The 18,942-nt window shown below is 38.9% G+C and overlaps 1 long non-coding RNA gene across 1 annotated transcript; it reads right to left on the reverse strand.

Annotated features, from left to right (window-relative positions):
- Positions 1-3,674: 3,674 nt before the first annotated feature.
- On the reverse strand, positions 3,675-9,973 carry LOC118718427. The gene is made up of 3 exons (XR_004987811.2): positions 9,684-9,973; positions 4,065-5,833; positions 3,675-3,889 (listed from the first exon to the last, which is right to left on the reverse strand). It is a non-coding gene; the product is annotated as an uncharacterized LOC118718427 (long non-coding RNA).
- Between the last annotated feature and the right edge of the window lie 8,969 nt (positions 9,974-18,942).

The raw sequence follows: 18,942 nt of genomic DNA on the forward strand, positions 1-18,942 counted from the left end.
CTGCACCCTCTCCAATTTGGGACCCCACTGGGATCAGGCCTAAATGGGCAGTCAGACATCCCTCTCACAATCCAGGACTGCTGGCTCCCAACTGTTCACTTGCCTTGCCTGCCTTCCAGATTGCCCCTAACTGCTTCTGCCTGCCAGCCTGATCATCCCCTAACCACTCCCCTGCCAGCCTGATTGATGCCTAACTGATCCCCTGCCAGACTATTTGCCCTTAACTGTCCTCCCTTGCAGGTCTAGTCCCCTCCAACTGCTCTTCCCTGCAAGCCTGGGTCCCTTCCCAACTGCCCTTCCCTGCAGGCCTGGTCGCCCCCAACTTCCCTCCCTTGCAGACCTGGTCCCTCCTAATTGCCCTCCCCTGCTGGCCTGATCACCCACAACTTCCCTCCCTTGTAGGCCTGGTCCTTTCCAACTGCCCTCCTCTGCTGGCCATCTTGTGTCCACATGGGGACAGGATCTTTGACCACATGGGGGCAGCCATCTTGTGTGTTGAAGTTATGGTCAATCTGCATATTATTCTTTTATTAGATAGGATAGAAGCCTGGTGCATGGGTGGGGCCAGCTGGTTTGCCCTGAAGGGTGTCCCAGATCAGGGTGTGGGATCCCTTGGGGCATGGTGCGGCCTGGGTGAGGGGCCTGTGGTGGTTTGAAGGCCAGCCACACCCCCTAGTGACCCAAGAGGAGGCCCTAGTATCTGATATTTATTTATGTTCTACAATTGAAACTTTGTAGTTTTAAGTGGAGGCCTGGGCCCTCAAGGGCAGAGGGAAAGCTTGGCTTCCTCCATTCCCAGGGAAACCTAAGCCTCTCTCCTGCTCACAGAGGCCTCAGCCATCTTGGTTGGATTTATTTACATATTTGCTCCTGATTGGCTGGTGGGCGTGGCTTATGGATGTAGCAGAAATAGGTCAACTTGCATATTACTCTTTTATTACATAGGATTTCCTACATACTGTTACATTGGCTGAACCACAAAAATATTTGTTGTAGACTGCATGCAGCCTGAGGGCCAGAAGTTTGACATGCTTGGTCTAGACACTAGCCTAGATGAGATCATCATTTTTGTTGTCACTTCTGCTTTAAACTCTTTCCTAAACGATCTTTGTTCTCATGTGACAGTAACTTCCCCCTTGCCTGAATCTCCTAATAAGGCAAAAAACAGACACTTCAGCTTCCTGTTCTTTATTGCATGCCTGACTATCTGCAATTGAAATTTCATAAGCTTAAGCTAGCTCAAAAAACCACTTCCTTCCTAGATGACTAATGCTGTTTCCAGTTTAATCACACAGTACACCACAATTTGCGTCATCTTTCATCACTTTTTCCTATAAAAGCCGAGACCAATCTGAAGAACTTCAGATTGTGGGTGAGCTCCCTACAGCGACAGTCTCGATAATATTAATCTCCTAACTTGTCTGTTTTTTGTCTTTGACAGTTTGGTGCCTTGACTCAGGATCATAACTTGCCTTCAGATTCTAGTCTACTCCTGCCAAGAAATAAGGCCACTTGGAGCCTTTTGTGCTCCATTCCGGACAGCAACCTAGGGATGTAAAGGTGAATTCTGACCCTGGTCCTATGTTCCAGTCTCTTGTCTGTTGGTAGCATGGTAAGGATTTGATTTTGACTTTCTGGGAATACTTAGTTGATTTTTGGTACTAGATTTGCTGTGTTTTTTATTTGATAGTATGATCATTTGGCAACCTCTATAAAGAATTAAGTGATTTACAAGTATTGTATCTCTATTGGACAAAACATGTCAGAAAATCAAGTTTGTTACTTTTTTCTCTTTTTTATTTTTTCCCCCCTATTTTGAACTCAAATCAATTAAGAATGTGTAACCACTGGGAAGACAAGAACTCTTTATATGAAAAGCAAATTTTGTATTTCTGGATTTATGCCTAAAACTTTAGCATTGAAGCCGTAAGTTCTCTATGTCTGGATGTATATGTATGAGTCTTGGGTATGTACTATTTTCCTAGTTTTAGGAGTTAGATTAGATTATAATTTTAATTGAATTTATTGGGATTATGTTGCTTAATAGAATTATATAGCCTTAGTGGTACAATTCTATAATACATCTTCTGTTACTGTATTGTGTGGTCACAGCCACAGGTCATGTCTCTTTCCATCACCATTTATTACCCATTTTACTCTCTCCTACCTCTCCTCACCCCCATTTCTCTCTGGTAATGATCATTATCTATCTATGGATTTTGTGTTTTGTGTTTTTTCTTAATTTCTACACCTTTATCACCCATTACCCCTCCAGCTCCCTTCTGACAGCTGTCAGTCTGTACTCTGTATTTATGAGTCTGTTTCTATTTTGCATGTCAGTTTATTTTATTCATTAGATTACACATATAAATGAAATCATATGGTATTTGTCTTTCTTTGACTAGTTATTTCATTTATTTCATATTCTCAGGTCCATTCATGCTGTTTCAAAGTGTAAGAGTTCCTTCTTTTTATGGCTGTATAGTATTCCATTGTGTAAATGTATAAAAAATTTTTATAGAGCACTATTCTGATTAATTAAGTAAGGCTTTATACAAATGGGATATTCCTAAAATTCCCAGATATTAATAAAATTAAATTTCTAGTACTTTTAATGTGTCAAAACTATTCTTATAGGCACTAACTTAAAAATTCTAAAGTTAAAGTTTACATAATAGAGGTCAACTTTGGCAAATGAGATTAATTTAATATTATCCTATATAATAAAAGGCTAATATGCAAATAGACCAAACAGTGGAACAACCAGTTGCTATGGCACTGACCACCAGGGGGCAGAGGCTCAACACTGACCACCAGGGGGCAGAGGCTCAACACAGGAGCTGCCCCCTGGTAGTTAGTATACTCCTACAGGGGGAGCGCCACTCAGCCACAAGCCAGGCTCAGAGCTGGTGAATGCAGCAGTGGTGGCAAAGCCTATCCCATCTCTACAGCAGCAATAAAGACATCTGACTGAAGTGGGCCTAAGCCATCAGTCTGATATCCCCTGAGGGCTCCCAGACTGCAAGAGGGCACAGGCTGGGCTAAGGGACCCCCCAAGTGCATGAATTTCATGCACTAGGCCTTTAGTTGGTTTAATTGGAAAAGCAGCTATATCTTCTGAGTTATGATCATTGGGTATAATACAAACATATGTAGAGTATCCCCCAAAATGTACACACCCTTTGAATAACTATTAATTCCAATGTTTATTTTCAGGTCTAACCTATTGGAATTAATAATATTACCTATTAATTGATAATTATAAATAAATATCAATCAATAGTATTAACAACTAATTAATTAATACTTATTAATAAACACCGATTAATAATAAATCAATTAATAATCATTAAAAGTGTGTAACCATATTTTGGAACACCCTGTATTTTGATTCTTCCTCAACTTATAAAGATTTGCTGATTTAATAAGCTATCCTTTCAGGTATTATATTTTAAGATTATAAAAAAAGGAAATTTGTATTTTGTCAAGTTAATTCATTATTCTGACAAATTTTACTTAAAATGTAATTATATTCTATAGTATATCAGCTTGAAGATAGTTTCAAAAATCCTTTGATAACTTAAAACTTTGGACTGATGGCTAAATTGAGTTAATTAACTCATCAGATACCCAGAACATATCTAAATAAGATAAAATGCTGAAGCATTAATTATAAAATATAATTTTTTTTCATACTTTTTGCTCTGACTTTTATGTACTATAGAGAGGTTATATATTTGGGTCAGTTAAGGCACATGTTATTTTGGCCACATTAAGAAGTTATTTATAGCTATAGAAAGCTATGATAAATATATTTATAAGCTCTACTAGTCTACTAGAAAATACTGATGTATGAAGATAGTTTAAAATTATCTACAGAGATTTCCCCCTTGACTAAGGTGACCAGACATCCCGTTTTTGGCAATTTGTCCCGCATCCTGCGGCGTTTTAAAAAAGTCCCGATTTTCCAAAAATTGGGACTTTTTAAAAATGCCGCGGGACACGGGACAAATTGTTAAAGATCAGGACTGTCCCGCCAAAAGCAGGACGTCTGGTCACCTTACCCTTGACCAAACTTTAGTCAGGCTCTTATGAGTCTTCTTGTAGACTAGACCTCTACCTTGGGCTACTAAATCCATTTTTAGCAAAGAATCTTAAGAAGCGTTCCCTCCCCAACCCCCCAATATCTGATCAAACCCCTCATCCCATCCCCGGCCTTGAATGTCTAAGACCATGGCCTGTAAAAATTCTGTTAAGCCAGTTTAGAAAGAATTCCCCTGCCCTTGTTATCTAATCAAGTTCCTCTTGGTAATTTTCTATCTACTGCTTCCTCACTCCGTCCCTTGGCTCTGCATGTCCTGCCATCTTTGCCGAATTGGAAATTGAGCTCAGTTCTGGACTAAAGTCTCCTCTCCTTAGTGCAGGAGGTCTAATAAGATCTGTTTTGCTATTTCAACAAGTATCCAGTGCATAACTTTTTTCTTGCACTGCCTAGTGGTTTTCTCTGTGCAATTGAAGTGACTGTAGTTATAAAATTATTACAAACATATGTGAATAGGAGCAGTAGTAGCAGAGAAAGAAAACTTCCCATGCCAAGTGGGCAGAATGTCTTTTGTGAAAGATGATGAGAGTATAATAATTTTATTCTGAATTAAAATGACTAGGTGTTCTAGATGAGAGAACAGTATATTTAAAAAAAAAAAAAAGAAAAAAAAGCCTGGACGGAGAAAGTTGTAGCTGATTCATGGAAAGGAAGTTTGATTTCTTATATTCAAGCCTGTGTTAAGTTTGATGAGTTTATGTATAAGATTTTAAATAATAGCTTTAGTTTAAAAACTAAAATTGGATTTTCTTTCTTAAAAATGACAATTTTTTTCTTAAATTATATTTCTTTACATTTTCAGTAATCTACTTAGAATACAGCTAGTAGGGGTCTTCTCAGAGTACTTTCCTAGATTTTGTGTTGACTTTATCACATCCTTGATAATTAATGAGACAAGGTTTTTTACTTAAAGAGCTGAAGTTCTTCATAATCATGGTATGGCCTATGTCTACTTTTAAAAATTTGTATTATTATTTGGGGTAAATAGATAAATAGAGTTTCTAAGTAATCCATGATCCGACAGAGTCTACTATTCAAACTTCTGGACAACTTTTTATGCTTCACCTCCCAAAAATCAAATCCTAAATGATATCTTTTGGGTTGACAAGGAAAACAATGTAAATCTATACTTGAGTAAAGAAAGACAATATTAAGCAAAAGCTTTGCAACAAGGAGATACTCAAAGCCTAAGCCAGAGAAATTTCAGGCAAGATGTGTGTAAGCCAAGCTTTTATAGGCAGAGGCCTGCAGTAGATTGATAGGTGCCCATGGAAAGTAGAAGAGAGATGCAATGCTGAAGCTGGTGTGTGGGAGGAGCCCTTAGACTTAACTTCATCACATAATGTACTAGAGAAAAGTTGACGCAGCAAAGTTGATATGTGATTAAGTTCATGGGGTTAGGATTCTGCAACTGATATGGAGAAAACAAGCTTAAGTGCAGGAAGTTTGCCTGGAGTTGAGGGCCTAGTGCTCCTCAGCAAAGCAACCTACTGATGTGTAATCAGCTTTGCTAGTCCCTCTTCTTGTTCAAGGCAGGCTCAGAGAAACTGTCCTTGAATAAAACAGGGATAAGAAATATTTCAAACACAGGATGGCTGAGTGCAATGGTCCTCAGAGTCAGCATTTTCTCAGTGATGTCCCTAGAGAATTGGTGGAAACATTTGTTTTGGTTGTTCTCAAAGGCCAGTCATTTCAGTGTCGGTTAGGTCAGGCATCTTAAGAGTGGGATCCCTAAAATGAAAAAGAGAAATGTTAACACAAAGGGAAGGAATAAAGAGCCAGAAGTTGAACCAATGAATTTCAAGAGCAAAGTGAATGAAACCATTTACTTATGAAGCACAGCTTTGTAAATCATATTAGGATGTTGTCCAGCATCTAAATTACTACTCTGATGCAGGTAAACATGGTCTGAGCATTTCTCCAGAATTCCTTAGTGACTCAGACGGCAGCTTTTCAGGGGAGAAATCGGCCCATACATGGTCTACTGCAGTGATGAGTCCCAGGTTTATAACAAGTGGTCAGGCTTTAGCCTGCAGTGTTTTCTTAAATCCTGGAGGAAAAGGCCTGCCACAAAGCAATCTAGACTCCCAGTAAGGATATGGGCAGTCAGAGTTTAGATCTCAGTGACTTAAAGTCAAGAGAAAGTGAGAAAAGGTAGATTAATTTGGAAGGTTGTAGCCAGATATTGAAGGAAATAGAAAGATTTGCTAAGTTCACAAAGTGTACCATATAAACAGATCCAAATCCAATTTTTGAATAGGTATCAAAACTACTTTATCCACAGTGGATAGGAAGCCAGTCAAGTATCTACCAGACAAGACAGAGTTTGTATATCAATCCATTATCTGAAATTTACAGAAAGGTGCAACATAGCTCAAAGACAATGATGAGGATCAAAATCTGATCATGCAGAAGAGTCAGCTATAGTTTCCCATTGAAGCAAAATTTCTCTCCACAGTCTCTCTTCCCCTCTGGTCAAACACAATCTCAAAGAAAAGTTATTATTCTTGATCACAAAACAAGGCTGGTCTTATTACATGTGGCCTAGTTATTTGCATAGATGCACCAAGAATGGCAATTTACCACATAGGTTTTAGATTCGCTTTGCTGGAAGTTTTCATAAAGAATCTCAGATTGGACTTTTCAAAGCCTCTTGAGGGCAGGAAGCCAAGCCAAGAATTCACCCCCACTTTTCACCTGCAGCACCCAGTGATTGGATGGGAATTCCTCTCTTCCCGAGGTCCCCAAAGTAGCCTCAGATTATCCTGAGCCTGCCAGAAAGTGACCTTCCTCACTCACCTGGAAGGCTGGGAACTCTATGAAGCCAGGGACCAGGCCAGTCTTCCCAAGAGAGACTTGGTAAGCATTGGCCCCCACCAAGTCAACCTTAGTTCCTAGAAGCATCTGGTCATAGCTGATTAAATGAGCATCATTCTCAAATATGACATTATAGGCAAAGCCTTGGTTGCATAATCAATGTTTCCAATTATGGGCCACTTGTTAACAAGGTGGACGGACTCTTACTGAATCTATGCAGATAACTGTATTGCCATGAACTTAAGAGTACTCAATAGGAGTTTCAGAATTGTGAAAAGGTGAATCAGGGTAGAACAGATAAATGTTTCATTTCTGTTTGTTTACAAGAGCACAGTCTACTAAATTGTTATGAGTGATAGATAGCTTAATAGAAAGTGGTTCCTTATACCCAGAGAATAGAACATTAGAGCATCAGCACTATTCCAAACCAAGCCCATATCCATCCATGAGCAGTTCATTCAGTCCTATGCCATCACACCTGTCTCACTCTAACTTGGATTAGCAGTCTCATAAATCCATCTTCTTCTCAACTAAGGTTCTGGAAATCATGACCGAGTCCACGAATAACCAAAGTTATTTAAGCAATGCCATCAGGAGCCTGTGTGTAAGAGTAGCTGGCATAGTTCTTTCCCATGGGTCTCTGTGACTGTTCTTTTTGGCTGAAGATAAGGAACTCAAGCAGGTAGCTAATCTGTATGCTTTGGAAAGCATCCGAGTAAAACACAAAACTATCTGTATTTGATAAAAGACTTAAAATGCTCGTGCTTAATATTTTCAATAGTTTTCAAAAGGGAAAAGGTGATGAGAGTTCACTGTAAAAAATATAATTGGTAAGAAAATTTGCCTATGTGATACTTAGGTTAGTCCAAAAGTTTTTTTTTTTAAAAAAGCATAAACATGATGGTTTATTTCATTTTCAAAGAATAGTGGATATTATATCCAATTTATGAATATGGAGGAACATATCCTTTAAAAGTCAGATGTAATAATCCTGAAACATAATATGCCATAATTTTACCAAGCATATAATTAGAATAAAGCAGTACTATATCTAGGTTATAAAACAAAGTGGTTTAATAAAGCTGTATAAGTTTAAGAAAAACATATCTGATTAGAATAAAAACTTATTTTTGGAAGATTGTTAACTCACAAGACCTAAATGTATTTTTTAAACCAAGAACATCAAACTACTCTCATTTGCCAAAGATGTACTTATATCATGTGAGCTTGAATTTTTAAAACATTTTGGGACATTTATATAAGAATACCCCACACACATATAGTGTATATTAGAAATTTAATTTACTTAGCCTCTGAGAATTTCAGAATAGTAAAAATTGTAGCCTTTTATTTATCTGTTAGCCAATAAAAAAGAAGCTTTTAAAAATAATTTTGTAGTTTAATGTGGTAATGCAATTTGTAAATAGGAAAATATTACACATACATTCATATGTACATACTTACATGCACACACATATAGAACACAGACAGGTAACTTACAGCTTTAGTTTTTTAATTTTAAACATTTAGCCATGGTTTAAGCATAAACCCCAAAATACAAAACTCACTGTCTCATGTAAAAGAGCTGACTTGCATTCTTTCCTCATTTTTACATTTGGGTGTTTTTTTGTGTGTGTGTTTTGTTTGTTTGTTTGTTTGTTTGTTTTTACATTTTTACAATGACTATATCTCTGGCATATGGGGCAAATTGAAATAACTTGCTCAATATGAGGGCTAAAGCATCTTTACCAGAGTTTGTGGAGCAGACCTTCCTATGGAGACTGTGGACTAGTTTTTGGGAGAGGAATAGAGGAGAGACCACGCAGCCAGCTGGGGTCCCAAAGTCAATTTGAGTGTAAAAATTACCCAGCCTGTTTCCTATTAGCGTTTTCAGGCTGTTGCTCTTTATGTCTCTGAGCTCCACTGGAGCCCAGCAGTGTTAGAGGGACTTAAGTCTCCAATGACTATAGGGAGGTTGAAGGGTTTGAGTGAGAAAGGAAAAGTCTGGCAAGGGTGGACAGAATGGGGGGGGAGAGGTATAGAGGTGGTGAAGGCAGAGGCCAAAGGGTTCAAGGGAGATTAAGGGTAGGAAGAAGGAGAAAGGAGAAGTTGGAAGGATGAGTGATGTGAAGAGATGTTTTAGAAGTTGTTGAGGAAGGATGCTCTTTGAGAGAAACAATCATCTCTGAAACATTTTTGTGGGAGAGATATTTTTCTGTTTCTTTCTACCAAACAATAAAAGCAGTTCATTGTTAGGGTGAGATTTGGAATCAGGGGATTCTAGAGCTCTGATCAGAATGAACTCAAATGGTCTAAAATCCAGGAAAGCAACAGAGGAGATAAAAAGTTCCTCAAAAGGCCATTGAAATTCTAAATAGTCATTACTAAAATTTTTCCTTTCTTTTTTTTTTTTTTTTTTTTTTTTTTTTTTTTTTTTTTTTTAAAGAATTAGTACTACAATGATGGGTGGAATTAGTACCATAATGATGTAGGACATACCCTACAATGAAGAGATCTAAGGGACAACAATTAGACTGGTAATCTCCCATGATAACATCTGTTGGTACTAAGGCCTTTGGACATTAGCCCAGGTATAATTTCCAGGGAGAGAATCAGGGGCTTTAAACACACTCAAAAAAGCTGCAGAATAAGAAGACAGAAAAAGAGAAGAAAAAAGACAAAAATAAAGGGAAAATAAAGTCAAGTCTTTACCATGCTACAACAGACAAACATTTGGAACACTGGGTTAGGAGGTCTCACTTACCATTATTGATCCCGATGTCCCAGCCAGGAAAAGACAGAGTCTAACAAAACAGCATTGAGTGAAAAAAATACCAGGGTTCGAGGGGTAGTCAATACTCCATCAGAGTCACGGCATCATTACTGTCAAAGACAAAATACAATCTGGATGTTAGCATGAAAGTCTTCATTAAGATGATACTGCAGTGGGAGCAGAAGAGTATTATAATAGAAAGATGCTCAAAGACTAAGCCAGAAATATCTCAGGGAAGAGATGAGTGGACCAAGCTTTTAAATGCAGAGATAGCTGTAGAACGTAGGTGGGAGGGCGGTGGTGAAGATGGTGGTGGGAGGGGGTTTTTGAAACGTAACAAGCTTCATCAAGTATTCTAGCAAAAAGTCAAGACAGGAAATGGAAATGTTGGTTGTGGTCAGGCACAGGGGCCAGGTCTGCACCTAAGATGAAACAAACAAGTACAGGAAGTTTCCATAGAATTGAAGGCCCCTTAATGTTGTGTCAAGCTCAAATTTTGGTTAGCCTTGTCAGCACCTAAAATTGTCTTTGTGGTTCCCAAGAGATATCCTGGAAAATCATCACAATTTTTTCTTTCCCCTTGTGAAAAGAGAAAAATTTGAAATACTTAGGGCTATTTGATATGTTACCAATGACGAGTTACATTAAAAATACTGTCAGATCTGAAGAAACACTTAGACTTTCCTCGGTTAAATTTGTGTGGGTAAAATGTTATTAACATTAATATTTAAACACTTGTATTCTATATTCACAGAAAGTTTATTCACAGAAAGTTCCAGAGAATTGTCAATGTTTTTGCTGTAAATGATTTGTTTCTATTTATCCAAGTCCTTGTGTTGCTTTGCCCATACGACAAAAGCAGCATAGTGCTATTAGTCATAGTTTCAATTACTATTGAAAACATTAACTTGGTTGTAACTTCTTTAATTTGAATCTGATATATTGCAGGCTAGTAGTTTTCTATTTGTAACTCACAACTCTTATCTGTGGAGTTTTATTAATCTTCTAGAGGCCCGATGCACAAAGATGTGTGCAAGTATGGGCCTTCCTTCCCCTGGCTGCCGGCACCACCTTTACTCTTTTATTAGTGTAGATTGATGTTTAAAACCAATTCCAGATGTGCTGAATCTATTTACTTGATAATCTTGATAGTCTTTTCATATTCTAACGATGTGCTAGTTGTAGGTGGCATCCAATGTCTCAGGATTTTTATATGTTTATATCTGAAAATGTTTTCTCTGTGAAGATGATGCTTTTCCATTTTCATAAACTGGATATAATATCCAAATTTTTTTAAAAAATAGACTTGATGTTGTGTTTATAGATATTTTGTATAACATTGTTTTGGACTGACTTTGTTTTGCATGCCATGGAAACCACCAGATATGCTTATTAATTGCATTATTGTAACAAACCCTCTTTAGATTATTCCCTTTTGAAAAACATCAATAAGTAAATAATAGCCATTTTTAGCCTCTGACATCTATAGATAGTTTTGTTTGTGTGTTTTTTTTTTTTTACTCCTGATGTTTCCAAGAAATCAAATGCAATTAGCTATAGGACAGAAGGTTCCATCTTCAACAAAGAAAGACTGTCTTAGAACCTGCTGAAAAAGGACCATGCTAAGAACTCTTGGGTACAGGCTTCTGATGGCATTGTCTAAGCAACTATAAAATCACACCAGTGGATCAAGTCAGGAACTACAGGCCTCTACTGGAAAGCAAATGCATTCATTGGACTATTGACTCAAGCTCAAGTGGAAGAAAAAATGATTGCCTAGGACTGAATGGACTGAATAAACTGGATGAATATGAACTTCATTTGTAATATCGCTGATGCATTAATGTTCTATTTTCTGGATATGAGGAACTGCTTTCTGTGAAGCTGTCTATCACTCATAACAATTTAGTAGATGGTGCTCTTATAAAGAGAAATGATCAGCTACCTGCCTCAATGCTTTGTCTTCAGCCAAAAAGAACAGTCACAGAGACCCATGGGAAAGAACTATGCCAGCTACTCTTACACACAGGCTCCTGATGGCATTGCTTAAATAACTTTGGTTATTCGTGGACTCGGTCACGACTTCCAGAACCTAAGTTGAGAAGAAGATGGATTTATGAGACTGCTAATCCAAGTTAGAGTGAGATAGGTGTGATGGCATAGGACTGAATGAACTGCTGATGGATGGATATGGGCTTGGTTTGGAATAGTGCTGATGCTCTAATGTTCTATTCTCTGGGTATAAGGAACCACTTTCTATTAAGCTATCTATCACTCATAACAATTTAGTAGACTGTGCTCTTGTAAACAAACAGAAATGAAACATTTATCTGTTCTACCCTGATTCACCTTTTCACAATTCTGAAACTCCTATTGAGTACTCTTAAGTTCATGGCAATACAGTTATCTGCATAGATTCAGTAAGAGTCCGTCCACCTTGTTAACAAGTGGCCCATAATTGGAAACATTGATTATGCAACCAAGGCTTTGCCTATAATGTCATATCTGAGAATGATGCTCATTTAATCAGCTATGACCAGATGCTTCTAGGAACTAAGGTTGACTTGGTGGGGGCCAATGCTTACCAAGTCTCTCTTGGGAAGACTGGCCTGGTCCCTGGCTTCTAGAGTTCCCAGCCTTCCAGGTGAGTGAGGAAGGTCACTTTCTGGCAGGCTCAGGATAATCTGAGGCTACTTTGGGGACCTCGGGAAGAGAGGAATTCCCATCCAATCACTGGGTGCTGCAGGTGAAAAGTGGGGGTGAATTCTTGGCTTGGCTTCCTGCCCTCAAGAGGCTTTGAAAAGTCCAATCTGAGATTCTTTATGAAAACTTCCAGCAAAGCGAATCTAAAACCTATGTGGTAAATTGCCATTCTTGGTGCATCTATGCAAATAAGTAGGCCACATGTAATAAGACCAGCCTTGTTTTGTGTTCAAGAATAATAACTTTTCTTTGAGATTGTGTTTGACCAGAGGAGAAGAGAGACTGTGGAGAGAAATTTTGTTTCAATGGGAAACTATAGCTGACTCTTCTGGATGATCAGATTCTGATCCTCATCATTGTCTTTGAGCTATGTTGCACCTTTCTGTAATTGCTTTTGACTGATTTTGTCTTATCTAGTAACCAAGCTTTCTCATTCACTGAGGAAAAGTTTGTTATTGAACTGGATTCACCCACCTTGCACAGATTGTCAATCCTTACCAGATTTTCAGCTCTTTCAGAACCCTCAAATCTAGCTACAAACTCACCTTAGCCTTCAAACTAATATTTCCATTCTTTCTCCCTTCTTCTTGACTTGGAGTCACTGAGAACTAAAATCTGATTGCCAGATTCTTACTGAGACTCTAAGATTGCCTGTAACTGTCCTTGCCCCCTGAGACTGAAGACTCATTGCAAATTCAAGCCTGAGGACTTGTTATAAGCCTACTACTAGGACTCATCATTTCAGCTGATCATTCATGGTATAGCTCTTTCATTGGATAAACTGCTGTTTGGACTACTGAGAAAGTCTGGTGAAATTCTCAGATCACCCATGCCCTGACTGGAGACATAACCAACTCTTTGGACCACATCACCAAAACAGTCAACATCATAACTTCAAAAACTTCAGTGAACGGTGAGAGATTGAATATACAAACAGGCAATGACAAGATTATATATATACAAATAAAACTCTGACACACATAATCTATAGCTAGCAGTCTAAGAGCCCATCCACAACATCAGCCCCAAATCAGGTCCTGGTCAGTAATTGCCAGCTTCCCTAATTTTCCCCCCTACTTTTAATTTAGGATTGACCATAGAATGCCAAATATGTATTCCTAACAAATTATATTGGATGGCCCACTTCTAGTTAGCCTGCTTTCAGCTTCTCATACCAATAGCCTCTAGCTATGGCCCATCTAAAACTTTTCCTTTTTCCCACTAGAACAGGGGTGGGAAACCTTTTTTCTTTCTTTCTTTCTTTTTCCCCCCCCAAGAGCAATTTAGATGTTTACAACATCATTCGTGGTCTATAAAAAATTATCAAATTAAAAATCAGCCTGCTATATTTGGTCAAACATTTAATTAACTCAACCCTAGTGCCTTGGCTGAGCCAAATCAAATGATTTTGTGGGTCTTATCCAATCCATGGGCTGATGTTCCCCGCCCCTGCATTGGATCTTTCTCACTACCCTACACGCATTTGAGTTTCTGCCAAACTCAAGTGATGGTGGTGACTCGCTTCCCATAGCAAGCTCTAAGTAAATAGCATTTGCTTGTTTTCATTGATGTGATCTTCATTTATTTCCATAGTTTTCTTGGAGGTTCCACTAAGATACAGTTTCCACTGACCATGAGCATGGACTCCTGTCTTCATGCAGGTAGAGAAGCCCTTGAGCTTTGATGTTCACCTCTTGTCAAGTCCACAACAATGTGGTAAGTCTGCACCAGATCTACCCTCCACTCTCTTAGTGTTGAGTTGGTTATTTATTCTCAGATCTGCTCCCAGCTGTTGTTATCAGTCCTCCCCTCCGCCCCTTTTTTTAGTAGAATCAAGAAATTCTTTTTATTCCCCTTTGCTGTATTGGTGTTACCATTTTTTTTAATGTGCTGTCTGAAAGTGTTATCTGTCATAAGAAGGAGAATCTCTGGGTAGAACACAGGCATATGCCTTATCAGCCTGTTGTCACAGCTGTCTGCAGACCCGTGACTCTGTAGTTATCATTACTGTCCATTTGGTTAACCTTTGTTGTAGGTCACTAATAAAACTTGATGATATTCTTCTTCCATCTCCAGTTTTAGTCCTTGGAGCTTTATTTTTTATTTTTTCATTCAGAGAGAACATTCTTTCTGGTATTCTACTTGCCTGGGGGTGCAGGTTATTGGGTCTGTGTTTGGAGGCAACCAGTCATCAGTTTGGGGACCTGACAGATGAGATGCACAGCATTTTCTTTGTACCAACTATTGCCAGCTCTCAGAGGCTCATGTAAATCCAAATCTCCTTTTCTAGGGAAATTGTTGCTCTTTATATTTACTCTCATTACAGTCCTAATTCCTTTATCTATCTTTCCCAATGATGTGATTATGATTTAGGCCTTTAGTGGGTACCCTAGGGAGCACTGGACTTAACAAATTGTTCATTTCAAAGGTTCCATATAAAAGAAAGGGAATAAGATTTCTCAGTCCAAATGGGCAGCATTTTTTTATGGGTATTCAGAGGCCTCCAAACAAAAATATGAATAAAAAATTGCTCCACTAAAAGAATATTTGGCCAAAGCTTCAAACCATTTGACAAACTTAAGTCACAACCAAGTAGACTAATTTTCCTAGTAAATCCTCTTCTTTGTCCTCCAACTGCTTCCCTACATCTGCCTTTTTTCCCCTCTTACCCTTCAATTCTGATCTCTTTCCTTTCACATCTCTGTCAGCCATCCTCTCTTCCCCTTGTCCAGACCTTTTCCCTTTTCCCAACTCATCAATGCCAATTGTCTCTAAAAATTCATCCTTCTCATGTGCTAGGTATGTAGGAATTGATAAAATTTTAACCTTAGACTCAAGCTGATTAAAAGCTATAAAAATTTCTTGAGACCTAGACAGACCAACAAATATTCATAAAATAATTTAGAATTCTTTGGGTGCATATGACCCATAGTTACTCGATCTGTATCAAATTGTACATATGTTGGTTGGTTGGTTGGTTGGTTGCAACCTCAGATGATAAATTCTGTGGGTAAAAGCTGATTGGATTTACCCAGAAAGGGACCTCCTGCAACCTTCTTTTCACAATAAATATGAGTAAAAAAATGGCTTTAAAAATAAGGCAACGTATCCTAGACACCACATCTGAAACATTTTTATAAAAATCAATAGGACCATAATTAAATCATGTAAAAAAGATTAAAGATGAAACTATAGGAGGTGTTAAGTACAGACTAGAGAGTATATTCTAAAAACACCAGGGAGTTGAAGAAAATGCTGATGTAACAGCAGCCCCTTTATCTCATTTTGTCATTGGAACTAAAGCTGATATTGGTCATCTAATTCAAAGAAAGAAATTATAATGGAAAATAACTCCTTTATCTGAACAACACAACAACAAAAAATCTGGCATACATTTTGAAATGGTTTCAGAATAAAAATGAGACAAGATCCAAAATAAAGTCATGGCCCAAAAGATCAAACAGCTGAGTAGACCACTTCCCAAACACCATTATTGATAAGGACTCTTGTAGATATTGCAGAAAGAAAAATGGGGGTGGGGAAGGGCCTAATTTTATCAAAGAAAAACCAAGACAAAAAAATGTCTTCAATTCTTGTCAGTGAGGGTGCTCTGAGGAAGAAAAATGCATCCAATATTCTTCTTTACTCTTAAAAACAATGTTCTTTGGCGAATTCCTTCTTTCATCCAGTCGCCCCTCTTTCCTCCCCTCTGACAGCTGTCAGTATGCTTCATGTCTCCAGGCCTCTGTTTCTATTTTATTTGTCAGTTTATTTTGTTCAACGGATTGTTATTTTAAGTCAACATTGGTAAGGAATCCTTAAAAACACAGCTGAGGCTACTTTCAGGTCATGTATCACCTGTCAGCAACTTAATCCTTTAAAACTGTAAAGGTGGGACAAAAAAGGACCGAAGGTCTCAATGACATCTCAGATGGATTTCATCCACCCTCCATGGGATATGAATATGTTTTACAATAGTTAATGTATATCTGTTTTCAGGGCAGCCTAAAGTATTTCCTCACTAAAAAGCATCAAACCTATGACCATTAAAAAAGCTGCTTAATTTTGTGGTTTTACCTTGGGGCATCGCAACTTTTATATCAACAGAAAACATTACACAAGAATTCTGTAAGACTTTACTCTCTGCTCAGAAACTGTACTGTCCTTATTACCTACTAGGAGCCCAGTGCACGAATTCATGCACCTTGAAAGGAACCGTGGGCTGTGAGGCTGCCTTGGGCACAGGGGCAGGTCTCAGCCCAAATTCCACACCCCTACCTGACACCTTCCACTGCGGCCTCAGTACTCTGTTTGCCAGCAGCCCTGCTCCCACCGCTGCTGCTCCCACGTGCTGATGGTGCAGAGACATTGGGGTGGCACCAGCAGTGGGTGTGAGTGAGGCCAGCACCATCAGCAGATGCGACTGCTGCCCTGATCACCCCTCAGGAGCAGGGGGAGGTGGAGAAGACTTCAGGGTGATTAGGAACTGCACTGCGAGCCAGAAGCAGACACATGTGGCTGCTCTGGCACCAGCTGCGGGTGTAAGCAGCGGCTCTGGTGCTGGCAGCAATTGCGAGTGCCAGGTGGGACCAACGCGTGTGGGAACAAGGGAGCAAAGAATTTTCAGTAGCCACCAGAGGCTTGCCCCAATGACAACAATGGCATTCTGCCTTGGTCTCGCAACCCCACTCACCTGCTCCACCATACTACCACAGCCTACACCCACCATGCTCCAGCTCTGCCACCTGCTGCCTGCTATGTTCTGCATGTGCCCCCTGGTGGTCAGCGCACATCATAGTGACTGGTTGTTAGGTTGTTCTGCAGTTTGGTCTATTTGCATATTAGCCTTTTATTATATAGGAGGATCTTCTGAAAAAGTTGAAAAGACCAATGGCAATCCTTAAATACAAATTAGCAAAACTTTCAAAAGCCCTGAGCTCCCTTGGCCAAAGGCACTTTCACTAGCTTTTACAGTTTCTATGGCCACTCCCTTGGGGACATATCAGTTATTCCTTTATGAATTAGTAACTAGAGGGCCCACACATTTGGGGACTTTACTCCAATAACAGACACTTGCCCTACTGCATAGTGACATGGCAAAATATTGCAAGGAACTTTTGTACTTTACCCAGTTCTTTCACCAATGGGTTTAGTGTATCTTTCCAATATATTTTCCTAAATTATCTGTTCATGATATTCAAACAGGATATTTCATTTATTGGAAGAGCCATCATAGGAAAACTGCTGCTCTTGACTCCATTGGAAAAGACCTTATCAGGTACTATAAATGACAAATGCAACAGTGACATGCCAGACAGAGTCAATGCTTGGATTCATGTTTAACAGCTGAAGAAGTAATTTAGAATTCCACACCATTGGAAGGCTACTCCAACATGGGATTTCAAATTGAGAACACTCAGAGGTCTTGAGTGTCTACACTGATATTTGGAACAAGCAGATGACTTTAGACAATGGACAGCTTCTTCCCAAAATGTTGGAGTAGGACCTCTTTCTCTTCTTCTCATTTTCTATAGACCCTTGGTTGTTACCAACATACCGTAGTAATTTTTTTTTCTTTAAATATATTTTATTGATTTTGTACAGAGAGGAAGGGAGAGAGATAGAGAGAGACATTGATGAGAGAGAGTCATTGATCAGCTGCCTCTTGCACACCCCCTACTGGGGATATGCCTGCAACCAAGGTACATGCCCTTGACTGGAATCAAACCTGGGTCCCTTCAGTCCCCAAGCCGACGCTCTATCCATTGAGCCAAACCAGTTTCAGCAACAGTAGTGATTTTTATCTTACTCCTCCCTCCTTAAATAATTGTTAGTCAGAATATGTTTATGTTAATGCCATTTTTAAATTATCTCTAATAGTAGCCACTGCCCTCAGTCTAACTGACTGCTGGAGATGCCATACATCACTGGACTCCGTTATAAAACCTCTGGGCAATTCCAATCTCTTCCAATGAAACCACAAGGAAATATAGCTGAATGCATTTCTACTTGCACCTACATGGAAAGATGATATTAAACAAATCAACTGATAAATTACTTGATCAGAGTCCTTCTTTCCAATTATTGCAATCTACTGATCATACCCTATGTTATTCTAAGTCATATTTTCATAGCCATTTTAGAACAAAGGACCAAACACTTGCCATGTAGAAGAGACTAATAGAGATCCAAATATGCAACAAAACCATGCAAGGCCTTGGTTCTGACCTCATGTCATAATTACCTCCTGTTCCCCCTAGATCTCTGTGTGTGCCTACTGAGTACTATTTCCTTCATGACCAGACGCCCAGCTCTGTTTGCTACAGACTCTGCCAGATGTAAGTAGTGGTGGCTGACATCAGGCTCTGAATAAATAGTCCTTGCTCATGCTTATGCAGGTGGTCTTGATCTCTTCAATCAGCAGTGCTGCTTAATCAAAAGGTTTTCTTCCACTAACTTTTGAAATCTATTGGACTTATGCTCCATATTGTGTGATTCAAACTTTTAGATTAATATTTCTCTTTTTCATTTCAGGAATCCTATTCAA

Source organism: Pipistrellus kuhlii, unplaced genomic scaffold, assembly GCF_014108245.1.
Source record: "Pipistrellus kuhlii isolate mPipKuh1 unplaced genomic scaffold, mPipKuh1.p scaffold_m20_p_14, whole genome shotgun sequence".
Lineage (NCBI taxonomy): Eukaryota > Metazoa > Chordata > Mammalia > Chiroptera > Vespertilionidae > Pipistrellus > Pipistrellus kuhlii.